A 26499-nucleotide genomic window follows, 5' to 3' on the forward strand; every position below is an offset into this window, starting at 1 on the left:
AGAGTCTCAAGGACAATGTTGAATAGAAGTGGTGGAAGAGGGCATCCCTGCCTTGTTCCAGTTTTTAGGGGGAATGCTTTCAGTTTGTCACCATTTAGAATGATATTGGCCATGGGCTTAGCGTAGATGGCCTTTACAATGTTAAGGAATGTTCCCACTACCCCAGTTTTTTCTAGTGTTTTGAGCATGAAGGGGTGCTGTATTTTATTGAATGCTTTTTCTGCATCTATTGAAATAATCATGTGATTCTTAACTTTAAGTCTGTTGATATGGTGAATGACTTTTATTGATTTCTGGATGTTGAACCAACCTTGCATCCCTGGGATAAAACCCACTTGATTGTGGTGCACTATCTTTTTAATATGTTTTTGTATGCAATCTGCTAAAATTTTGTTGAGAATTTTTGCGTTGATGTTCATTAAGGATATTGGTCTGAAATTTTCTTCCTTGATGTGTCTCTGTCTGGTTTAGGTATCAGGGTGATATTGGCTTCATAGAATGAGTTTGGGAGGGTTCCCTCCTCTTCTATTTCATGGAATACTTTGAGGAGTATTGGAATGAGCTCTTCTTTAAAGGTTTTGTAGAACTCAGCTGAGAACCCATCTGGTCCCGGACTTTGCTTTGTTGGTAGGCTTTTGATGACCTCTTCTATTTCATTGCTTGAAATTGATTTATTTAGGTTGTGTATGTCCTCCTCATTCAGTTTAGGTAATTCATAAGTCTCTAGAAACTTGTTGATGTCTTCGAGGTTTTCTGTTTTGTTGGAATATAGATTTTCAAAATAGCTTCTAATTATGTTTTGTATTTCACTCGTGTCTGTTGTGATATTTCCTTGTTCATTCCGAAGTTTAGTAATTTGAGTTTTCTCCCTCTTTCTCTTTGTTAGTGTGGCTAAGGGTTTATGAATTTTGTTTATTTTTTCAAAGAACCAACTATTTATTTTGTTAATTTTTCCGATTGTTTCTTTTGTTTCGATTTCGCTGATTTCAGCTCTGATTTTAACTAGTTCCTGTCTTCTACTACTTTTGGTGTTGGTCTGCTCTTCTTTTTCTAGGGCTTTGAGCTGTAGTGTTAAGTCGTTTATTTGTTGATTTCTACTTCTTTTGTTGAATGTGCCCCATGAAATAAATCTTCCTCTCAGTACTGCTTTCATAGTGTCTCAGAGATTTTGATATGATGTGTCTTTGTTCTCGTTTACTTCTAAGAATTTTTTTATTTCCCTCCTGATGTCTTCTGTTATCCATTCATCATATAATAGTGTATTATTTAATCTCCAGGTATTGGAGAAGTTCCTGTTTTTTATTCTGTCATTTATTTCTAATTTCAATCCATTATGATCTGATAGAGTACAAGGTAGTATCTCTATCTTCTTGTATTTGCTAACAGTAGCTTTGTGGCATAAAACATGGTCTATTTTAGAGAAGGATCCACGTGCTGCTGAGAAGAAAGTGTATTCGTTCTTTGTTGGATGGTATATTCTATATAAGTCGATTAAGTCTAAATTGTTGATTGTGTTATTGAGATCTATGGTTTCTTTATTCAATTTGTGTTTGGAAGATCTGTCCAGTGGTGAGAGAGGTGTGTTAAAATCGCCTAGTATTACTGTGTTGTGGTCTATTTGATTTCTGGAATTGAGAAGGATTTGTTTGACGTACATGGATGAGCCAATGTTCGGGGCATAGATATTTATGATTGTTATGTCTTGCTGATTTATGCTTCCCTTAAGCAGTATGAAATGTCCTTCTTTATCCCTTCTGACTAGTTTTGGCTTGAAGTCCACATTATCTGAAATGAGGATGGATACTCCAGCTTTTTTGCTGAGTCCATGTGCATGGTATGTTTTTTCCCATCCTTTCACCTTTAGTCTGTGGGTATCTCTTTCTATGCGATGAGTCTCTTGCAGGCAGCATATTGTTGGATTTTTTTCTTTTTAATCCAATCTGCCAGTCTATGTCTTTTGATTGATGAGTTCAGGCCATTAACATTCAGGGTTATGATTGTGATATGATTTGTATTCCCAGTCATTTGACTCATTTTTGTTTTTTGACATGATTTGGTTTCTCCTTTATTTGGCTATTCCTTTAGGCTAGTTCCTCCTGTTGCTGATTTGGTTCTTTGTTTTTCATCTCTTCCTCATGGAATATTTTGCTGAGAATGTTCTGTAATGCTGGCTTTCTTTTTGTAAATTCCTGTAGCTTTTGTTTATCATGGAAGGATCTTATTTTGTCGTCAAATCTGAAAGTAAGTTTTGCTGGGTATAGGATTCTTGGTTGGCATCCGTTTTCTTTCGGGGCTTGGTGAATGTTGTTTCAGGCCCTTCTAGCTTTTAGGGTCTGGATTGAAAAATCTGCTGATATTCTTTTTGGTTTCCCCCTGAATGTAATTTGATTCTTTTCTCTCACGGCCTTTAAAATTCTGTCTTTATTTTGTGTGTTAGGTATTTTCATAATAATGTGCCTTGATGTGGGTCTGTTGTAATTTTGTATATTTGGAATCCTATACGCCTCTTGTACTTGGTTTTCCATTTCATTTTTCAGATTTGGGAAATTTTCTGATATTATTTCATTGAATAGATTTTTCATTCCTTTGGTTTGTTTCTCTAAGCCTTCCTCAATCCCAGTAATTCTTAAATTTGGCCTTTTCATGATATCCCATAATTCTTGTTGATTCTTTTCATGATTTCTTACCATTTTCTCTGTTTGGTCTACTTTGTTTTCAAGATTAAATATTTTGTCTTCAATATCTGAGGTTCTGTCTTCCAGGTGTTCTATCCTATTGGTTATGCTTTCTATGGAGTTTTTAATTTGGTTTATTGTTTCCTTCATTTCAAGGATTTCTGTTTGTTTGTTTTTTTCAGTATCTCTAACTCTTTATTGAAATGATCTCTTGCTTCCCGTATTTGCTCTTTTAACTGTTGATTGGTGCGATTATTTAATGCCTGCATTTGCTCTTTCATCTCCTCCTTCAATGCCTGCGTTTGCTCTTTCATCTCCTCGTTTGCTTCCCTGATTGTTTTAATCATGTACGTTGTGAACTCCCTTTCTGACATTTCTTCTGCTGTGCTGTCATTGGGTTTTATTGATATAGTATCTAGGTTTGTTTGGGACATTTTCTTCCCTTGTTTTCTCATGTTGGTCAGATGTCAGTGGGACTCTGTGATATTGCAGATTTCCTCTATTGGCTTATAGTGTCCCTTTAGATTTCCAGTGTATCACCTCCCAGCCTTCAGTAGCCTGAAGTCTTGGAGGAACTTGATAATGCAGTGCTTCCGAAGAAAGCTGCCCCTAGCCCACTACTGGTTCCAGGGCTTGGAGCTGGCTCTGTGTGGAAAGGCTCTCACTGGGGCCCTGCTCCGAGAAGCTGGAGAAGCTGGCTGTGTGGGAGGAGCCCACCGCCGGAGTGCACAGGGCTGCCTGGGGAAGACTCTAGGTGCCCTGCCCTACTCTGATAAGCCGCCCCATCCGGGCCTGCCACCCAGGCTGAGCTTCACCCGGTGGGGGAGACTCACCCCGTGGCTCTATTTTAGTCCGAGTCTCTCAATGCCTCCCCTTCTTGAATCCTGGGTTCTGGATCGACAGGAGATGCAGTCACCCTCTAGTCCACCATCTTGGATCACCTCGTGGAAAGAGCCCCTATTTAATATAAGTAGTTTTGTGGTAGGATTTACATTGGCTGTTTTGTTCTTATCTGGAGAATGGATGGCGATAAGTGGGACGCCTAATCACAGCATGTCTGGCCTGATTCCAGGTTATCAAGAGGATTCCAGAGCATTCCAGGGATAAAGTTTGCATTAGTAAGATTTTTAAAAAAATTATATTAAAGGCCTCTTAGAATATGGTGACAAGGAAATAAAGATCTTTTTTTCTTACCCCTGTGGTGGTTATAAACCTGGTGTGCATTTTTGCTGTTCAGCAGACGCTCATTGTTCATTTTCCTGGTTGCTCCCTCTCCAGCTTCATTTTGACTGCCTCTTCATGCATGGCTGTGGGAGCAGAGATGGTGGGCATTGAACTGTGGCTTCCAGCATTTGAGTTGTGAATAAGATAGATGTACAGTCATAGCAACTGTAACCTTGAAACCAGAATATTTGTGATTTGTATTTGTACCTCGGTGTCTCTCTAGCCAAACTTTTCATGCCCTATTCTTTGCTCTTACATGGAAGCATTTTGCTCCACAGGGGAGAAAAACAGACGCTTGGAAAGCAATGGGTTCTTTTTTTTTTGCGGTAGTGGAGATCAAACCCAGGGCCTTGTGTTTGCAAGGCAAGCACTCTACCAGCTGAGCTACCTCCCCAGCCCAGCAATGGGTTCTTGAAATGTGACTCCATGACCAGATTTATGCTTAGAGCCTGTGTGGTTGCTCCCTTTGCCTTTGTGTTTCCCTGAGCAGAACAGTGGGGCGTGTGTTGATTTCTCCTTGAAGAAACACAGGAGGCAGGCTTTGGTCTGAAGAATCAGATAGCCCCAAGTCAGAATGGTAGGAGGATCTGTATTGTACTTGAATTCCTCTCTAATGCTTGACTTACTCCAACTGTTCCTTTTTGTGTGTGTGCTGGAGATTAATTTAAGGGCCTTTTGCATGCTAAGCAAATGCTCTGCCACTGAGCTATATTCCCAACCACAAGCTATTCCATTTAAAGAATTGTTTTTTGTTCTCACCAAAGCTGCCTAGAAGGACCAATCTCCACAAAAGCAATGATCTTTAAAACCACCTCCACTCCAGGCCCCTAGAGATCATCGACTGACCAAGTGTGAGTTCGCTTGTTCATGAGAATTCACCATCTGTAGAGTGAGTTTTGTTCCTGTCCTGCAGACCACACTGATAAAGGTTTTGAAGAAGTTGGGTTTTCTTCTTGTTTTGGTGGCCCGGGCATGGGGGTGGTAGGAGTGGTGATTAGTCAGGGTTCTCCAGAGAAATAGAAACAGGATATATACATACAGACAGACACATACACACAGGTGGGGGAGGGAGAGGAGATTTATTTTAAGGAATTGACTCATAGTTGTGGAGGCTGGCAAGTCCAAGTTTTTCAGGGCAGGCCAACAGGCTAGAGCCTCAGGGAAGGGTTGAAGGAGCTCTACTCCATTGGCCGTGTGAAGGCAAAATTCCCTCTTTCTTTGGGGACCTCAGTCTTTTTTACTTAAGATCTTCAGCTCATTAAACGAGACCCACCTGAGTTATGGAGGGTACTTTTTTTTTTTTTTATTGTAAACAAATGGGATACATGTTGTTTCTGTTTGTACATGGAGTAACAACATACCATTTGCATATTCATACATTTACATAGAATGATGATGTTTGATTCATTCCGTTATTTTTTTCCTTACCCCCCCACCCTTCCCACCCCTCTTTTCCCTCTATACAATCCCTCCTTCCTCCATTCTTGCCCCCCTCCCACCCTCCATTATGTGCCATCATCCGCTTATCAGTGAGTTCATTCGTCTTTTGGATTTTTTAGATTGGCTTATCTCACTTAGCATGATATTCTCCAATTTCATCCATTTGCCTGCAAATGCCATAATTTTATTATTCTTTATGGCTGAATAATATTCCATTGTATATATATACCACAGTTTCTTTATCCATTCATCAATTGAAGGGCATCTGGCTATGGTGAATTGAGCAGCAGTGAACATTGATGTGGCTGTATCTCTGTAGTATGTTGATTTTAAGTCCTTTGGGTATAGGCCGAGGAGTGGGATAGCTGGGTCAAATGGTAGGTCCATTCCAAGTTTTCTAAGGAATCTCCACACTGCTTTCCAGAGTGGCTGCACTAATTTGCAGCCCCACCTGCAATGTATGAGTGTACCTTTTCCCCACATCCTCATGGAGGGTACTTTGCTTTACCCAAAGTCGACTCATTTTAATGTTAATGTCATCTAAAAACTATTCATAGCAACATTTAGGTGGAGGTTAAAAAAAACCAATGTCATTAAAAAACAACAATAACGATAATAACAAAACCACCCGAATATCCTGAACTTGACCCAAGTTGACACATGGCCATCACAGGGAATACTTTTTTGTTTATATTTAAATAATTTGCATATTAGAGAATTGCCTTCTCCTTCGGAGTTTGACTGAGTGCTTATTTCATGGGGGTGCAGAGGGTGGCACCTCTGGAAGACAGCTGATCAAGAGCCCCCAGTACCAGACTCCTTCCACCAAGAACAGGAGACACATCCTGGTCACAGATGCCAATGTAAGAGCTTGCACACAAGTTGTGAGAAGTTATAAATTGTCTCCACATTCATACTAGCCCTATGTCCCCCAGAAATGAACAGAGCTGAGTGGACCCCTCGAGGGTACCAGGTGGCCAAGGGCTGTGGACACAACTTTCTGCCCTGCACTTGTGTGCCACCCCTGGTAGGTAGTTGTGTGGAGAGAGTGTGCTCTGTCCCACTTAATATTTCATTTGTACATTTCAGGCTTACCTCACGGATGGAGTAGATTGATTGTGATCTTGCGAAGGGTGTTTGAGAAGCTTCAGGAGTTCTTGGGTTGCTGTGATTTTGCCCCAGGTCCAGGCAGGAGGCATTATGGCTTTTGGGCTGGGGCTCAGCCCAGCTCAGCAGGCGAGGGAGGTCCTGTGGGCACTAGGAGGTGTGAACAAAGGGCCCACAGCTCTGTGTGTTTTCCCTGCTCGCTGAACTTGAAGGGCTGAGATGTCCCTGCTTCTTTCTTTTTGCATGTCAGATGCATTCCTGCAGAGTTGGCCCCCACTGTATATTGGGAGGAGTGCTTGGAACTCTGTGTGCTTCAGGAGCTTGGTGATTTTGTTTAGAGGTGGGAGCACAGTCCTGCCTACAGCCCCTGCTACTTTCACTGGGGATTACTCTAGCTGCAGGAAGACATGCAGATCTGGACCAAATTTTCTGTCCATGCTGTCAGCCAGCAGGACTCAACTGGGGTCTATCAGGCAGTCTTCACTTGTGGGTGGAATTCTCCATGCTTTGGAAACTGTAGTCCTAGCTGAGTAGCTTCTGTTAAATCTGCTAGCAGCCCCTGGGAAGGGAGCATAGTCCCTGGTCGTGGGTTTCTGTCACATGCCAGAATTGATGCTTCCAAACACCTCAGGTTGCTTGGAAAAGCTAAAATAAATTATACAAACTGATTCATTTTTTTCTCCTTTCATCCTTTTTCAGCATTTTTATTGACTGGCACCAAACAAAAACAAAAAATCCTGGCCTGGCCTGGTGGTGCATGCCTATAATCCCAGGTATTCAGGAGGCTAAGGCAGGAGGATCCAAGCTTGAGGCCAACCTCAGCAACTTGGTGAGACCCTGTCTCAAAATAAAAAATAAAAAGAGCTGGGGGGATGTAGCTTAGTGGTACCGTGCCCTGGGTTCAATCTCTAGTACCAAAAAATAAACAAACAAAAATTCCCAAACAGCAAGAGAGCAGGGAAGGTGATTTTGGGGAGCATGGGATTTCCCATCCTGATCACTTCCTGCCTTCCACTCCTCCATCTCCAAAGCTTCTCTGAGAATGTCTGTGTGTTGTTTACCCAAGTAAAGGGCACCTCCATCTAACCTGCTGGGTGTATTACAAAGCGCAGTTGAGAACAGCGAGTTTTAGTAGGTTTCATCCATCGGAGGTAGGGGACAACACAGGCAGCTGCATTTGCCTGTCGATGACCTTGTACTTGTATTGATCAGCCCCTCCCTGAAGCCTGCATACCAAGAGGGAGGTTCTTTTTAAAAAAAAAAAAAATTTTTTAGTTGTGGGTGGACACAATACCTTTATTTTATTTACTTATTTATTTATTTATATGTCGTGCTGAACATTGAACCCAGTGCCTCACATGTACTAGGCACGCGCTCTACCACTGAGCCACAACCCAGCCCAAGAGGGAGGTTCTTGATTAGGTGTAGTGCATGCAGATTCTTTGTTGAGAAGTCTTCATTGCCTTGCCATGGTCCTGCGGTGACCCAGGCTGTGGTACTGATGTGCTCCTTCATCCCCAGCAGGTCTGTAGGTTTGTTAGGGAGGCCTTTCACCTTGACATCTCCCTGTGTCTTTAGCTTTGTTTCCCCTCTGCATGTTTCTTTCCTAATCTCCAATTGTCTTTGATTAGAGCCCTCTCTCACAGCCTCATTTTAACTTAATTACTTCTGTGGACATCCTGTCTCTAAATATGGCACATTCTTAGTTACAGGGGGTTAGGGCTTCAACAGATGAATTTGGGTGTGTGTGGGGGGATACAGTTCAGCCCTTAACAAGTTATTTAATTAAAACTTGGTCTTATCATGATCGCTTTTTTTTTTTTTCCATGGTGCTCGGAATTGAACCCAGGGCCTTGTGCTTGTAAAGCAAGCACTCTATCAACTGAGCTATATCCCCAGCCCTCATGATCGCTTTTTGATTTGCCAGAAGTTTTTTTCCCAAGAATGTGGTATGTTAGTCTGTTTTCTATTGCTGTAACAAAATACCCAAGGCTTGGAAATTTTTAAAGAAAAGATGTTTATTTAACTAAAGCCAACTTCTGCTTGGCTTTAATGAGGGCTTCATGGCAATGGAATCACAATGGTGGGAGACAAGAAGCCAGAGAGCATGGAGACACCAGTCTTTCTTTCTATAACAATCTTCTCAGGATTCACACAAGAACTACCTAATCCTTTCCCAAGGTGACCCCAGTGACCTGCTTACCTCCTGCTAAGATCCACTTTGTAAATACTCTATCACCTCTTAATATCACTAAGCTGAAGACCAGGCATCTAACACATGAACTGTTGGGGAACAAACCTTGTCCAAACTGTAGCATGGGGCTCAGGGCACGTGGGCAATTTCCAGGCAGATGTGTGGTTGGAAAGGTGTGTTTCACTGAGCAGTGGTGGGTCACAGCATGAGCAGTGACTGAAACACTGAGTTCAAGGAGGCATGGCCAGTCTGTTTTGAGCATTTTAAATTTCCTTTTGGTTATCAAAAGTTTTCAGGGGGATTTAACATGTTTATTCTTACAAATAATTTCAGATTTACAAAACACTGCTAAAATAAAAATAGTACAGAGCTAGAGGCGTAGCTCGCTGGTAGAGCACTTGCTAGCAGGTACGAGGCCCTGGATTTGATTCCCCACGCCCTCACCTCCCCACCCCCAGCAAAGTACAAAGGATACACAGACAAAAAATTTCTCCCTTAATTTGAGGTCCTTTACCCTCAAACATGTCATTGTGTATTTTTTAAGAATAAGGATATTCTCTCACATGATTGAGCATCTCTAGTCTGAAAATCCAAAATTGAGAATGCTTCAAAATCCGAAACTTTTTGAGTACCGACATGACACCACAAGACACCACAAGCAGAAAATTACAGAGCAAACCTCATGTGAAGGGTCACAGTCAAAACACATGTACTAAAACTATTGTATGAAGTCACCTTTGGACTTTGTGTTAAAGATGTATATGAAACAAATGGAATTTGTCCTGTCCCCAAGAACTCCCATTATATGTCTGCACATATTCAAAAATCTGAAAAATCTGAAATCCAAAGCACTTCTATGCCCAAGCATGCATATGTGAGTATACACATACTCAATGCATATACCCACAAGACAGTTATTGCCTCTGACCCTTTGCAGAAAAAGTTTGCAGACCCCTGGACTACAGAATGTATTGCACGCATATTAATGTGCAAGAATGCAAGAATGGGGCTGGGGTTGTGGCTCAGTGGTAGGGCACTTCTCTAGCATTGTGTGAGGCACTGGGTTCGAGTCTCAGCACCACATATAAATAAATGAATAAAATAAAGGTCTATCAACATATATTTAAAATATATTTAAAAGAAAAAGAATGCAAGAATGTTCCCCAGTTCATGGCTGACTAGTAACTGTAAACAGCTTCTCTGCCAATCAGCAGGAGTCTGGGCATGTAGACTAGTCCATTTGTTCAGAGGAATAGTATGCATCTGCCAAACATTGCTTCTGCTTTTTTTTTTTTTTTTTTTTTTTTTTTTTTTTGTGGTACTGGTGTTGAACCCAGGGCAGCACCGAGCCATATCCCCAGCCCATTTTATTTTATATTTTGACACAGGGTCTTGCTAAGTTGCCTAGACTGGTCATCCTCCTGCCTCAGACTCCCATGTTACTGGGATTACAGGGGTGTGCTGCTGCACCTGGCTCAAACATTGCTTCTGGGATGCTATGTGATAGTGTGAATATATGTTAGTAATACGACATCAGTGGAAAAAGCTGGTCAAATGAGTATCTATAGCATGATATCTCTTTTATAAAGTTTGAACTTCAAAAGTGGCTTTTAAAGATGTGTATAGGAGCTGGGTGTGATGACACATGTCTGTAGCCCTAGCTACTTGGGAGGCTGAGGCAGGAGGATCTCTTGAGTGCAGGAGTTTGAGGTTCAGCCTGAGCAACATAGTGAGACCCTGTTGAAAAAAAAAAAAAAAAAAAAAAAAGGCGTATTCACTAGAGTATGAATATCACTTGTACAAGAAATAGCAGGGGATGATTGTGGTACAAGACACAGAGTGGCCTCTAAATTTAGAGAATTACAAGCAAGAGTTTAATTTTTGTTGTAAATAGTGGCTTCACATCTTTTGTTTTTAAACATAGAATTAAGACTGCTTTTTTGTTGTTGTTGTTGTAGATGGACACAATACCTTTATTTTATTTATTTGTTTTTTATGTGGTGTTGAGGATTGAACCTGGGACCTCACATGTGCCAGACAAGCACTCTGCCACTCAGCCCCAGCCCCAGCCCAAGACTGTCTTTATTCACAGATGCAATGATCTTTTTAAATTTTTTTATTTGCTCTTTTTAGATATACATGACAGTAGAGTATATTTTGACATTTTGTACATACATGGGATATAACTCATTCTAATTAGGATCCCAGTTCTGTGGTTGTACATGATGTGGAGATTCACTGTGGTGTATATATATATGTGCATAGAAAACATGTCTTTGACATTACTTAATATAACCAGTTAAGTAGAGGACACATCAGAGTCATAAGAATCATTATAGCTGATGTCCAATAAAAAAAAAATTCTTAGGACTGGGCATGTAATACTTGGCATGTGTGAAGCCTTGGATTCGATCTCCAGTGCTGACAACAACAATAAAAATTGAAAATTCTTATCTTCAGTTTATTGAGCTTTTTCTGGATCTCGGTGTTACTTTTGGATTCGTTCTCCGGGATGACCTGCTGCCCTAACTTTTTCTCACATGGGTGCTTCTTTGACTTTTGGGAGTGGCAACAGCAGTTTGCTGAGTCTGGGTCTGTTAAACAGCTTCCTTCCCTGGGCCTGGGTGAGCAGAATTCTTCCTACTTGGTAAATTTAGAAGTGAAAGAGGAAATTCCAGAGGGAAAGACTGAAAAGTTCAATATGTAGAACATTAAAACTTTGCCACATACTCTGGGTTCAATCTTCAGCATAAAGGAGAAAAAAATAAAAGTTAAACTTGGGTTTCAAAGGGAAAAAGTAAGCAAAATGATTAAGCAAGTAGCTTTATCTGGAAAAAGTTTGGCAGCACTTTCCCAAAGTTTTAATATCTTTAATATCATTAGTGCCTGTGTCAGTCAATGAAGACAGTACCAGGATCCCAGAAGATAAAAACAGCAGGCAAAAAGCGCAAGCTGGCAAATCACAAGAAAGGAAAATCACAAATGTGTTTAACCTCAGTGACAAGAAAACAAGGACAAATTAAAAAACCTTTTGTGAATGGTGCTGAAGTGTACATGGGAGTGCAGATGTCTCTTCTATATACCGAGATCATTTCCTTTAGATAAATAACCAGCAGTGGAATTGCTGAATCATGGGGTAGTCCTATTTTTAACTTTTCAAGGAACCTCCATACTGTTTTCCATAATGACTGCACCAATTTACATTCGCATCAACAGCATGTGAGGGTTCTCGTTTCTCCACATCCTCTCCAGATGTATTTTTTTCTTTTTGGTAATAGTCCTTCCCATGGGGTAGAGTGTTCTTATTGTGGTTTCGATTTGCATTTCCCTGATGACTACTGATGTTAAGCATTTTTTCATTACCTGTTGGCCATTTGTGTGCCTTGAGAAATGTCTGTTGAAGTCCTTTACCCACTTTTTAATTGGATTACTTGTCTTTCTGCTATTGAGTTCTTTCGTGTCCCTTACATATTCTGGATATTCATCCCTTATAAGATGCATAGTTTGGAAGTATTTGCTCCTATTTTTTTATGAAAACGAGGCCTGGGTGCTATGGGAAGTACCATACCCATGATAGACTGCCTTATCTGTGACCTGGTGAGAGCACACCTGGCCTGAATCCACCTGCAGCTTTAAAGGCGGTCCTGTGACCTAAGAATCCTTCCTGGGATGTGTTGCCTGGAAAATGACCTGAAAGCATAGTGAACTTTTCTACCCAGAGATGGTAATGCAGGCCACACCAAGTGGTGTTCCCTTCCTCAGGTATTAAGGGCATGAAGGTATTACCATTACTCAAATAGTGAAGAAAATAGAAGTCACTGGATTAGACAAAGGGGAATGAAGGGAAGGGAGAGGAGAAGGGAATAGGAAAGAGTAGAGTGAAGTGGACATAACTTTCCTATGTTCTTATATGAATACACAACCAGTGAAACTCCACGTGGTGTACAACCACAAGAATGGGATCCTAATTAGGATAAGATGTACTCTGTGTATGTATAATATATCAAAATACACTCTGTTGTCATGTATATCTAAAAAGAACAACAACAACAACAATAACAACAAAGCATTCTGACAGTAGAACTATATAGAAAATACAATTCTTTTTGTTAATTATTTTGAAAGCATTTTGTAATTAGAATTGGGCTATGTTGCACCAACTACATTTTTATGAGCTTTCAACTCTTCAAAATTGACTTTAAAGTAAACTAATACTGGTATCTATTAAAAAAAATGGTAGAGAAGATCCTTGTGAACTCAGTGAAAGAACTGCTCTTTGCTTTTGTCCCCCTGATGGATCGCTAAATGACCTGGACACTGTTCCCTGGGCCTGGGTGGGCAGAGTCCTTCCTACTTGCCTAGTCGTTCTCATGAAGATCAGCAGAGAGCCTGTTGTAGGATCAGTATTCTGATTTTCCCTGAAAAGACCTTCCCTTCTAAGTTACTCCCTTTTGTTTCATAGATGGTGTGTGTGTCACTGCCCACTTACAGAGTTAGTGCTTCTGTAGGAAAGTCCCCTGTGAAGTCCCAGGCGTGCCCAAGGACGCTGGCTGCCCTGCTCCGTGGGAATGTGAGGTCTCTCATCACCTGGGAGGGAAGACAGTGAGGCTGATACTGATGCTTTCAGCCAAAGTGGGTTGACAGCAGGATCCTTGGTAGAGACTGGATAGTGGGGTATGGGGGGTGGGAGTGGGACATAGCATGGTAGGAGTGGCCAGGCCATTGACTTGGTTTTAGGCTCAATGGAAGCTGGCCCAGGACCATGGATGTCGGAAGCTTCTCAGGGCTGCGCTTGGAGAGGGTGGAGGCTGACTTGGCGGTCAGTTGCTGGGCTGCCTCATACCCTAGAGGCTGGGTTCTTTATGGGGTGAGGGGAAGGACAAGGAGAAAAGAAAGGGCACATGCGGGCGGTGTGGGTTCTTGGTGAAGATGGATCAGTTGAGCTGGGCATGGCTGTGTATGCCTGTTATCAGGAGGCTGGGGCAGGAGAATCACAAGTTTGAGGCCAGCCTTGGCAACTTATGGAGACTCTGTGTCAAAATAAAAAGTAAAAAGGGCTGGGGACGTAGCTCAGTGATAGAGCACCCTGGGTTCAGTCCCTAGTACCCGCAAAAAAGATGGATCAGGTGTTCATGGTGTAGTCTGCTTGTCCTGCAGCTTCTCCTGCTCAGGAAGGAAAACCCAAGCGGGTGGCAGGGGAGAGGTGGGAACCAGGGCTACATTATCTGTGGTACCTGTTCCCAACTGCCCGGGGCAGGATTCAGCAGATACACAGGCTCACGGGGGTCCGCAGTGTGACGAGGTGAATGACAGGCACCTCCTTCCTTTTCAAGCAGCAGGAATTGGAGAAGGCTGAGAACCCCAGCCTTGAAGAGCAGTGGGGTCATTGTGCCAAGTGGCCAAGGTGGTGCCTGCGCCTGATTGTATGCCAGCCTCCTGGGAAGAGCGGTTGCCTATTGTTCTGCCCACACGGGACAGCAGGCAGATACAGGCCACCCGAGTCACGACTGCAGAGGAGCCTGTGTGGGCTCAGGGAGGTGCACGTCGGCTGTGGCAGCCTCCTCAGTCCCTCTGGGTTCAACTTGGAGACCTCCCCAGTCTAGTCTGGAGGTTGCCCTGCCCCCTCCATGGTGTGCCTGCCCTCTCAAGTCTCAGAGACCACATAGCAGGGTCTGTTCTGTTAGAAAGAATAAACTGAACTGGAAATACTGTCGTCTTCCCTTTGTGTCTTTTAAACACGCACTGGATTCTTGTGACAGATGAAGGAATGCCACTATCACCAAAAATCATTCTGTAGCAAGTCATGCCGTCTCTCTGGATCCCACATCATGGAGGAAAACAGCCACCCCCACCAACGAGGACCCTGCTCAGTCCAGCCATCTGCCAAATGGCAGCAAGTCAGGTTCTCTGGCATTAATCTCTGTGCCTGGCAAGTTCCATCACAGGGACTTTGTTCAGCATTTCCTTTTTTCTGAGGGACCTGCTTGGGGCAGTGGGAACTGCAAAAGCATGTCACAGAGGCCCCAGTGTGACTGGGTCCAGCAGGAGGCAGCCGAGGGAGGCTCCGGGCCTGGAAGGATTATTCTGGGGCATACTGGACTTCTTCCCTACCTTTTATTGATTGATGTTTAAAAAATATCAGAGTCCTTTTTCATGCAAATCCTTGAAAGCAGTCCCAGAACATAAAACAGATGAGGCAGAGCTGCTTTTGCTTGCCATTGTGAGGCACCCCAGGGTTCCAGGGATCGTGGATTAAAAAACAGTCGCGGGCCGAGGGAGCCATTGAAAATGTAAGCAGGAAAGCTACATTTTCAGAGTTGTGCTTTGCACAACTAAAAGGAATTTAAAAGAAGAGTGGCAGGAAGAAGCATGGGTTTGGGGGGTCCAGACTGGTCAGGGATGATCTGTCTGCTTGGGGCAGTGGCAGGAGGCAGAGAGACCACTGTGCCTTGGGAGACCCTGACTCCAGCTGCAGAGGCTGCAGACTGAGGACAGGGGTGGAGACTGGTATGTCTTACTCCCCAAGACTCAAAATTCCTGGCACACTCCGTTTTAGGCTCCAGTGTCTCATTGTCATGATGTTTCAAGTCAACTTGATTTTTGTTTCTCTGTTGATAAGGTAATTCTACTGAGCTGGTTTTGAATTGCTGCTTTCAGAAATGGAATTTAAAAATTTTGAACTTTAAAAAAAAACGAATTTCTTCAGTAGTAGAGTCAATAGAAGTTTTTAATTTTACACTTTTGGCCTCTTTTACCTCAAAGCAGCCTTCTTCACCCAGCAGCTGTCCGCCCCTGCTTATGTGCTGTTCTGTGTTTGGCCATTTTAACATTGTGAGAGAGAGAGAGGAACAATTCAGTGACGTGTACTTTTATTCCAGTTATGATTTCTTTTGCATGTGAACAGTTTACACAAAAATATTGGAAGTTTCTTCTTTTCTGGAAAGTGCTGTTATTTGCATGTATAAGAGGAAGAAAATGAGCTCACGCCTTGCACACGTCAGCAGAAACATTTCATAGTTTATTTTTGCTTGGTTATGCTGTGTACTTAGAGAAGCCAACCACTTTCAAGTTGTAAATTTTAACAACGACAAGTTTGGAAGTGCCAGGCAGACCCTCTTTCTAGCAAAACACCCCTTTTGGTGTGGAGTGAATTGGCTTGGAGGTCAGCACCTGACACAGAGCCAATGTGTGCCACAGGCGGGGTTGCCTGAACTGGGCACGAATAGTTCTGCATTTTCCAGAGTGTGGCTTCACTGCATTTTGCAACCTCGATGTTGAGCTGCCCTGGCAGTTTCTATTTTAACAGATACAAAGACTATTTCTTTCAGTTCCTGTGAAAAGGCATGGTCCTCACTTTGTTTGTGTAGGGCGCTCAGCCCATGCTCAGTCATTGCCCTGTCTGCGCCGTGGCCAGCAAGTACTCTGCTGTCTCCTGCAGTCCCTGCCCTGTTTGTCTGGTTTGAACTGTCGTGCCCCTGAGCCCCCACCTGCCTCACCCTCACCCCCAGCTCTTTGCTCTGTATTGGCGTCCTTGCACCTTGGCTTCTGCAGAGCAGGAACACCAGCTGACTGTTGTCACTGCAGACACTTCTGCCTGTCCCTCCAGGACCTGGGATCAATCCTTAGTCCCATTTATGAGCTGAGTTAGCTGCCACTCTTCTTCGCTCATGCCCTTTCCCCCTCATCTGGTTCCAAGCCTGTGGAAGTCTGATATTTATTAATAAGCGTATGTTGCTTAATGACAAGAACACATTCTGAGGACTGTGTCATTAGGTGATTTTGTTGTTGAGTGAACATCGTAATGTACTTGCACAAACTTAAATGTGAAGGTCAATTTCTTGGCATGGCCTCTTGAGGTAATCAAGAAACAGATGTAGTGAACATGAAAGGTATAATGCTGTTGCTGGCATAATAGCATGTTGTTTTACAAGTAAGCTTTTAAAAATAGGAGTACATTTTAAAATAATGGTAACAGTATAGGATATTAAATACATAAATCAGCAACTTAGTCATTTATTACATCAGATATTACATCCTGCACATAATTTTATGTGCCATACTTTCATACAGCTGGCCGTATGGTAGGTTCATTTATACCAGTATCACCAGAAAGACATGGGTTTACTTTGCTGTGTTGCATCATAATCGCTATAGTGTCACTAGGCATAGGGAATTTGTCAGCTCCATTAAAATCTCACGAGAACACCGTTATTATACAACAACCTGCTGTTGACTGAAATGTTATTATGCAGTACGTGGCTGTAGTAAAAATTATTTCACTTCTATTTTCATGGACAATAATTTATTTAGTTAAAACCTTAACTTGGTAAAAGTCACAGAGTCTGTGAAACTATTATGAGCTCCTTTATGAATACGAGAGGCCCATTGGGTTTAAGTGTTTGATTTACTAAAGATTTCAAATAGAGGCTGCTTTGGAAACAGAAGTAACCAGAAACATGATTTGCTTACAGTTTGTGTTCTGAGCCTTTGCACTTTTACATGTAGCCCTCTGTGTTAGGTTTGTGTTACTGTAACAAAATATCTGAGATGATCAATTTAGAAGGATGAAAAGGTTTCAGGGTTGCAGAGCTTTCATCCGTGGTTGCTCGGCCCATTGCTTTTGGACCTGTGGTGAGGCAGCACGTCATGGGGAGTGTCTGTGGGAGCTGAGTTGCTCACCTCATGGGCTGGAAGCAAAGAGAGAGGAAGAAGAGGGGCCGGGTCCCAATGTCCTCCTTGAAGGCACACCAAGCCCCCAATGACCTAATTTCTTCCCACTAGGCTCCACTTTGTAAAGGTCTCACAACCTCCCAATAGCACCATAGACTGGTGACCAAGGCTCCAACATGTGGCCTTTGCGGGAGGACTTTCCAGATACAGACTAGAGCACCCTCTAAGCGGATCCCTCCTTAACCTGGTGTCCCTTCTTCTCCAAGTTCTTACCTGTACTGGTATCTATTTCCCCTGGCTGTTTGGTTTTATCCTTACCTGCTGGTAGATGAATGTCCTTGCTATTACATGAAAATTGTTCAAACAGAAAGTGTTGTTAGATGTCTTTTGTTTCCAGAACGGCTCTAGGGAAGGGAAAATACACCTCAAGACATTTATCCTTTAATCTAGAAAGATACTAGGCCACCCCTCAGTGGCTTGGGTCTTGCTAAGAGGTGGCCCAAGCTGAGGTGGTCCTGGTGAGGAGCAGGCCATCTGTGTACAGGTGGTGGCAGCTCTTGGACATCATCTGGCCATGCTTTGTGGGTGGGACCTCACCATTACGGGGCCTGTGGTCCCTGAGGTGCTGTCAGGGTCTGAACCACACACAGGCCCAGTGGTAGAGGACGTGTCCACACTGCACTCTCAAGGGCTGTGGTGGGGCCTTCTGGATGGTGTGACTTGTGGGTTCCTCCTCCTCATCACAAGTGACCTTCCAGGGAGCCTCACCTGCGATGCCTGTCCCTGAAGGCACCTGTGTCTCTTGCCCCTCTGCTTTGTCTTGTCTCTGTGGCTGGTCTTCTCATGGGGCCGTGTCCTCCCAGGAGTGCTGGCTTACTGAAGCCACACTCACTCTCAGACACCCACCTGACACTCACTCACACACTTTTTTCCTCTTTCCCTTTTGAGCCCCTGCTGGTGCTGCCCTGCTGCCAGGTTGAACGTCCGTCTTGCCGCTCTCATTTCCATCAGTGCTTTGCAGCCCACGCGTTCCTCTTTCTTTTATAAGACTGTCGAGTCAGGCGAGGACGGATGGTCTGTTTTTACCTCTTGGTGGAACTGCCAGCTGAACATGAGCTCTTGTCTCCGCCCAGCCACCTGGGAAGACGGTCGAGTCTATTTATTTTGTAAGAAAATGTTCTGTTACTCACTGTACTTTGTTGCAAAGCATGTGGCGTCTGCTAGGTTTTTTGAAAATCATCTCCCTTCTCCTCAGGTGCTCTCGGTGTGGAGAAATGGGGTTCACGGCCTCTCTGGTTTGGAGGGGCACATAGCTGACCCCCAGAGATTCTGAGTTTGAAGTGGGAGTGTGGCGAGTGCTGGGCTCCTGAGCACTGTGCGTGGCGTTGTAGGTGGCTTTGGGGACCAGGACTGGGCAGACTGAGAGGAGCCACTCCACACTGGGTTTCCAAGTTTGGCGTGAACACTCTCATGCTTACCTTACTCCTTGTCTGGGGTGTGTCTTGTTTGTTCCCAGGCTTACTATCCCTCACTGCCCTCCAGCCTTCAATACTCATTGGGGCCAGTGGCATAGGTGAAGTGGCCAAGCCTTTGTCCCTGTGCCTCTTGCCATCCGTGGGCATTTCTATCTGCATTTTGGGCTCTGTGCTGCTTTTCTTCTATCCCTTGGCCTGGGCGGGTTTGTTATCTTCTCTCTCTGACTCTGGCTTGACCCCAACAGGTCCAGTTGCACAGCCCTGAGTGGACATGCAGTGCCCAGTGCTGTGTCAGGGTAGCTGTCCTTCCTGCTCTATGTCTGGGGGTCCCTAGCAAAACAGGGGCTCTCTGAGGCTCTCTCTGCTCATCAGTCAGTATATTGGGTTGACCCTACCTTGGGGGTGACCTTGAGAATATGTCAAGGTGAATTCAAGGCTGAGAGTGGTTGGTGACATGAGGTTGGCATGATGATGTGAGGTCAGCAGCCATGGAGCCTCCAGCATGAACCTGAGCCTCTTCCCCACCTGCAGTCCCTTGATGCTACCTGATCCCATCTGGGGTCCCCTGAGACCTGCCTGGGTCCTTTGATCAGGTGAGGTATGCAGCATGGGTGTAAATTACTTATCAACCTCAGATCTTGGTGGGTCACTCACAAAATGCTGGTTGTAGCTCACTCTGTGCAAAGTGCTGTGTAGCTACCCACAGCAGGGGTGTCTCCTGAGCCACAGAGATACTGTGGTTGACTCAGAGACACTCAAAAAGTCACTTGAAGAGCAGCAAAGATGAGTGTCTTCCTTTGAAATCTTAATTTTTAAAGACTCTTAAATTTACAAAGTAAATGAACTGATGTCCTATTAGAACAGCAGTTCCCATACCACATTCCATTCATTTTTATAACTTGACAAGCATAGGATTCAGTAATATGCTTGAGAATTGGGAACTAGTGCTGATAGAAAAGAAGTCAAGGAAGAAAAACTGTCAATCTATGTTGTTAAATGACATAAACCGAGGGAGGGCATGGTATTTGTGAGTGGCTTCATTGCCCGGGAGGCTGGAGCACATCAGGGTGGAGGTGCGGACTGCCAGGCCCATGTGGGAGCAGGTCCAGCTGGCTCAGTGCCTTTCTGTATGTACTGTTTTGAGTTCAGGAAAATACCAGCACATGTCGAACTGGTCGGTCAGTGCAAGGGCTTCCAAACCCTGTGTGGGCAATTCTACTCAACTCCTTCTCGACTCTGTTAGTTTGCAAGGGCTGCCGTTATCAAAACACCATAGATTAAGCAGAAATTTATTTTCTTATGGTTTGGAGGCTGGAATTCTAAGATCAAGGTGTTAGCAGAGGCTTCAAGTCCCCCTCTCTTTGGCTTGCAGACAGCTGTCTTCTTGCTGTGTCCTCACAGGGCTTTCCTACTGTGCCTGCTCACGTGCCATCTGCTCTGACTAGGCCCCAAGGGGTGGACATCTATGTTTGTGTCCATGTGAGCTGAACCAATGGAGCTAGAGATGCCATCCTAGCATTAAACTGACAACTGCTCGTTGGTAGCACTGACAGGTATGAGAGCCACTTCAAATGTGTGATTTTAATTTTGCTGTTGGACGTTTGCTCTGTGGTAGCCAGCTCTGCAGGCTAGTCAGACAGTTGAGGATCTGTCCCAGGGGCTGTAGGCAATGGCCATGCAAGTGCTCCTGCTGTGTGTGTGGGATTCGTGGTGGGACTGGACATCATCATGAGCAGTGGACAGGGAAGGAATCAGGAGGGCAACTCAAAGCAGGAGGAGAGACTACCCACACTGTAGGACTGGGGTGGTTGTAACTGGCACAGGTGAATGTAGACTTTATTCTCAAGCCACAGGACCTTGGGGACCAGGGTAGGATTGTCTAGCTACAGTTACAGTTGGGAAGTAAATGAATTTAAAAGAAAAATCAGAGGCACAAGGGCAAAGTATCAGAGCAAGAGGTGGCAGAGCCTTCAGAGACTTGGATTCAGAGCTGATTATTCTGAGTTCATTTAACAGGGTTGAAGCAGAGGTCGTCCAAGTACACATTTGTGGAAGATGCACAAAGGAAGAGACCTCAGAAGTGGCTGTGGCCTGGTGAGCTGGCCCGGGGTGGTGTGCATGTGTGATGGCTGCCAGGCGTCACACACCCAGGTGTGGGGTGGAGGGAGTTTATGGTCGGAAGACTTGAAACATGAGAATGCAAAGAACAGGAAAGAACCATAGAGTGCAGCTGTGGGGCTTTGACCAGTAGCCCACACAGCGCAGTGAGCGGTAGCAAAAAAGATGCTGCGAGGTGCGCACGGTGGTACACTCCTGTAATCCCAGTGGCTTGGGAGGTGGGGGCAAGAGGTTTGCAAGTTCAAAGCCAGCCTCAGCAACTTAATGAGGCCCTGTCTCGAAAATTAAAAAGGACTGGGGATGTGGCTCATTAGTTAAGTACACCTGAGTTTAATCCCCAGTACCATACAAAACAAAACAAAACAAAACAAACAAAAAAAAAGAATGTTGATCTACTCAAGAAATTTTGTGGAAGCTGGAAAGTAAAAGCAGCTTACAAAATAGTCTGCATCATATTATCATGTTCTTGTGGGATTATGGACAATAATTTTTTCCCTTTGTATATTTTCTGATTTATTTACAATAAGTATTCCATTTTCTGGTTTTCTGTTTTTAAATTGGGGTACAGTAATACCTCACCCTGAACTGAAACTTGACTCCCCACTCCTCCTTCCCAGCCCCTGCAACCACCATCCTACTTTCTGTCTCTGTGAATTTGACAAACCTAGGAACTTCACAAGAGTGGAATCACATAGAATTTGCTAGGTGGCATGGTGACATGCACCTTTAGTCCCAGCTACTGAAGAGACTGATGCAGGAGGGTCACTGGGGCCCAGAAGTTTTGAGGCCAGCCTGGGCAACATAAGTTGCCTTTTTGTGTCTGACTTTGTTCACTTTAGCATAATGTCTTCAAGGTTCATCCGTGTTGTAGCATGTGTCAAGATTTCTTTCTTTTGTAAGATTGAATAATGTTTCGTTGTTTGTGTAGACCACATAAATATTGCTATTCATATACGTAGAAAGAAATCTGTAAACACTGATTTGAAAAAAGTTGAGCATGTGGGGTTTTCCTGGGATGTGACATAAGTGTGTCACTCATGAATCTCGGTCAGTAAGTTAGCAGTTTTTACCAAGCCTTGCTGTGACTCCCACCCTCTTCCCCTTTCTCCACTCGGGGGTTGCCTTGGTCTCTCCTGGGCAGAGGTGGGGCGGGAGTCATGGGGGAAGGAGGGTCTCCCAGGGCCACCCTGTGGGCTTTGTGGCTTCCTGGCCTGACCTGCTTTCTCATTGACTAATGGGGGGGGTGGGCACAATTGGCTTAGCCCCCATACCTTTCCTAGCATTCCAGACTGGTGTTGTTATGACTATGAAAAGGGCAGAGAGTGGAACTTGGGATGCTGAGCAGCTCCCCTGGGGCTGAGGCATGTGCCAGGTAACATGGACTCCTGGAGACAACCTCAGCTTGGAGGTGCATGCATGGAGACCACTGGGGCTCCCCAGGCCAGCTAGCAGGATGAGGGCCACCAGGCCCCATGTGGCCAGGGCCACTTTGTGCTCTTGCCAACCTGCGCTTTTTTCTTGACTGCCTGGAACAGGAAGTTGTGATGAAAGAAGGAAAAAGACTGGCTTCCTCATTTTGAAAAGTTTCTGCTCCATTTAAGTTTAAAGTTAGAAGCATGCAGAATAGATCTGCTATTGGGAGGAGTGTTCTGTAAATGTCAATGAGATCCAGTGGGTGGCTGGTGGTGTTGAGTTCCTCTGTGTTCTTGCTGATTTCCCGAGATCCCTGGGAGAATCACGGGCATCTCTAGCTGCAGTTGGGAACTGGCCTTTTTCTCCTCATTCTGTCAGTTTTGCTCTGGTAGTTTGAAGTGCTTTGGCTAGATGCAGACACATTTAGAATTGTTCTCTCTTCTTGGGGGAATTGACCCATCTGTCATTATATAATGTCTTTATTTGTCCCTGGGTAATTTCCTTGCTCTGAAGGCTGCTTTGCCTGTGCTAGCATGGCCATTCCAGCTTCCTTTTGACTAGTGCTTGCCTGGTTTGTCTTGTTCCCCTTTTACTTTCACCTGTTTACTTCTGTTTGAGGTGAGCTTTTAAAATCCATTCTGGCAGTCTTTTTGTTTGTTTTTGGTACTGGGGATTGAACACAGGGGTACTTTGCCAGTGAGCTATTTTCCCAACTCTATTTATTTTGAGACAGAGTCTTGCTAAATTGCTTAGGGCCTCATTAAATTGCTGAGGCTGGCTTTGAATTTATGATCCTCCTGCCTCAGCCTTTTAGTCATGGGGTAGGCATTTGATCCCTAGAACCATACCCAGCTCTGGCAGTCTTTTAAATGGTGTTTTTAGATTATTTATTATTAATATAATTGTTGATGTGTTTGATTTCAGTCTACTGTTTTATCATTTTTTAAAAAAGTTTCATTATAGATGGATACAATATCTTTATTTTTTAAATTTATTGATTTTTATGTGGTGCTGAGGATTGAACCCAGTGCCTCACATGTGCCAGGCAAGTGCTGTAGCACTGAGCCACAACCCCAGCCCTGACTGTTTTATCATTTGATTGTTTTTTTTTTTTCCCTTCATCGCTCTGTTTCTTTTCCTGCCCCCCAACCCCAACCTTTTTTTTTTTTTTTTGGACTGGAGACTGAACTCGGGGCCTCCAGCATGCTAAGCACATGTTCTAACACTGAGCTGTACCCTTTACCCACTTCTTGCCTTGTTTTAGGTTGTTTGGCTTTTTAAATAGCATTTTATTTTAATTAATTAATATTTGTTGTTGGTAGTCCCTGGGATGGAACCTAGGGCCAGATCATGCTAGGTAGATGCTCTTCTACCAAGCTGAATCCCTGGTACTCTTAGGTTATTTGATAGTTATTTCATAGTATTCCATTTTGATTTATTCCAAATTGTCTAATTAAAAGTTACCCATTTTGCTTTGTAAAGCTTTGTTTTAGTGGTTGCTCTGAGGATTACAGAGTGCATCCTATTAACTTTTCACAGTCTACTTAGAACCAGGATTTCACTACTTCTAGTAGGGTGTGGAAATCTTGCCATTATAGAAGTTTGCCTTCCTTTTTTGATGTTTTAATTCTTATATTTGCATGATTTATATAATTATATACATATTATTTATAATTATAATTACTTTATATAGGGTTTGGGGTGCAGATCAATGATAGTGTGTGCTTAGCATGGAAGACCTGAGCTTTGATCCTCAACATCAAAATAATTAAGTGTAACATGTTTATATGATTTATATTTACAACACTGAACTCCCCATCAGACAATATTGTAACATGTTTGCTCTCAACCAACAAACACCTTTTAAAGAGTCATAGAGGAAATAGTGTGTCCTGTGCACTCACTCTCTTTCCTTTGTGTTGCTTTCACTTCATTGATTCTTTGTGTCCCAGGCTGCCTTCTGTATCTTTTCCGTTCTTCTGAAGAACTTTCCTTGCTAGGGGTGCACACCTGTAAAATCAGCTCTGGAGGCTGAGGCAGGAGGATCGAGAGTTCAAACCAGCCTCAGCAAAAGCGAGACCCTAAACAACTCAGACCCTGCCTTTAAGTGAAATACAAAATAGGGGGTGTGGCTCAGTGGTCAAATGCCCCTGAGTTTAATCCCTGGTACCCACCCTCTCTGCCCAAGAAAAAAAAAAGTTTCCTTAACCTGCTCTGTATAAATTCTCATAATTTTCCATCATCTGAGAATGTCCTTTTATCATTGAAATTCCTGAAGGATTCTTTCTGAACTTAATATTGGAATCTGGTGAGAACTTATTTTCCTTCAGACTTAAAATGTGTATTGCTGGGTGGGTGGTGAAGCTCAGTGGTAGTGCCTGTGTTCAGCATGCATGAGGATTTGATCCCCAGAACCAAATCAAAAACAAAAACAAATAACAATAATGATAATGTCTTTCTGCTCCCTTTGCCAGGTTTCAGAGGGGGAATCCAGTTATTCCAGCCCTTGTTCCCTCTGTGACACGTTATTTTTCCCTGACTGTTTTCAAGTTTTTTTCCCCTTGTCTGGTTTTTAGCTGTTGAATTGTAATGCGTCTGGGTGTGGATTTCTTTGAGCTTTTCTTATTTGGACTTAAAGCTTTTTGAGTCTGCAGCCACAAGTCTGGCCCCAGTTTGGGGCTTTTCAGTCATTTTTGCAGGTCTTTTTCAGTGCCACCCCGTTTTCCTTTCCTGTTTGCACTCTGATGACACAGACCCTAAACCTCTTATCCCAAAGATCCCTACGGTGCTTTTTATTTTTTCTCAACCTTTGTTTTCTTCTGGTATTCTGGTATTCTGACTTAAGTTGCTGTATCTTGAAGTTCATTGGTTTTCTCCTCTGCTCTTGAGCTCAGGTTGGGAGTTTTAACACTTCAGCGTTACAACTTTTAGTTATAAAATTTTCGTTTGAGTCTTTATATACTTCTTTGTTTTGTTGTGCCACCTTTCCATTTTTTCATTCGATTTGGGGGCGTTATGATTGTTTTTAGGGCATTTTCATAGTAGTTGATTTGTGACATCTGTGTTGTGTTGGCATTGGTGTCTGCTTTTGTCTTTTCCCCTAGACGTTGAAATGGTCCTGGTTCTTTATGTGCCCAATGATTTGAGTTGCAACTGGACATTTCGGGGAGTGCGATTCAGTGCCTGGGGTCTTGTTAAAAACCCTAGCAGATACTGAAGTTTTTAGTTTTTATCAGTCAAACAGCCTGGTTAGGTTTAGGCTGTGGTTCTGACCTGCGTCCTGCGGGTTATGACTTAATGTCACTTCCATTTTCCTAGCTTCTGCAAGTCCATTTGGAGCCATCCCACGGTGTGCCGCCTGTGGCTGGCTGTGGTCTCAGAGGTGTGAAGAGGATCAGATCCACACTGTGCAGCTTGAGGATGGCCCAAGTTTATGAGCAGTTTTGTGGGCTGCTCTTCCTCTCCGCGTACTCCCCTGGGACTTTCCGGGTTCCCGGGGCTTCCCTTTTTGGTTCTCTGGCCTGCAGTTCTCCTGGCCGACCTGTCTGGCCCTGAGCTTCCACGCGGCCTGTTGTCTGCAGCCCAGGTCTGGGAGGAGTGAGTCGGGGCGCCTTCTGTCAGTGACTTGCTAGCCTACCTGCTGCTCTTTCCTTCCCAGGATGCCCCCTAGCTGCCCTGGAGCCCCATCTGGGGTCACAGCTGCCTTATCACCTTGTGTGACTGGAGCTGCCCTTGTCCCCTCCAGGCTCAGAGCTGCCTCCCAAGTCCCATCTGAAGTCAGAGCTGCTTTCAGAGCCCCTTCCAGGATTAGAGCTGCTCCCTGAGCAGACTGGGAGGCAGGCTTCACCCCTAGAGCCAGCCCGGGTGTGTGCAGATGATGTCTGCCTGCATTTCTGAGCTTCTCGAGACCAGCTTCGGTGTCTGTGCTTTCTCTCCCGTGTGAACAGCCCTCTCTGTGGTTCATCGTGCACCCCAGGCCTCTCAGCGAGGGCCCTGTGGGCCACCCATAGCCCTATGATCCTGACCTGCAGCTATACAGCTGGCAGCTGGGGGGCCAGGATCCCCTTTTCCTTCTCAGTTCCTAACATATTTGGAGGAGCTGCCTGGGAGGTGCTCCCCCTCCTCTGGCCATGTGAGGGGGTTGTCAGACCCTGCAGAGAGCCCTTGACGCCAGCAACCAGGG

General features: G+C 44.1%; 1 protein-coding gene across 1 annotated transcript in view; it reads left to right on the top strand.

Annotated features, from left to right (window-relative positions):
- CYFIP1 (cytoplasmic FMR1 interacting protein 1) overlaps positions 1 to 26499 on the top strand; it is a 110798-nt gene that overhangs the window by 8744 nt on the left and 75555 nt on the right. The window contains 1 exon segment of the mRNA XM_079128433.1: positions 25635 to 25698. The gene's annotated coding sequence lies outside the window, so the exon portion shown is untranslated.

The sequence above is a fragment of the Sciurus vulgaris genome, assembly GCF_902686455.1.
Source record: "Sciurus vulgaris genome assembly, chromosome: 2".
NCBI lineage: Eukaryota > Metazoa > Chordata > Mammalia > Rodentia > Sciuridae > Sciurus > Sciurus vulgaris.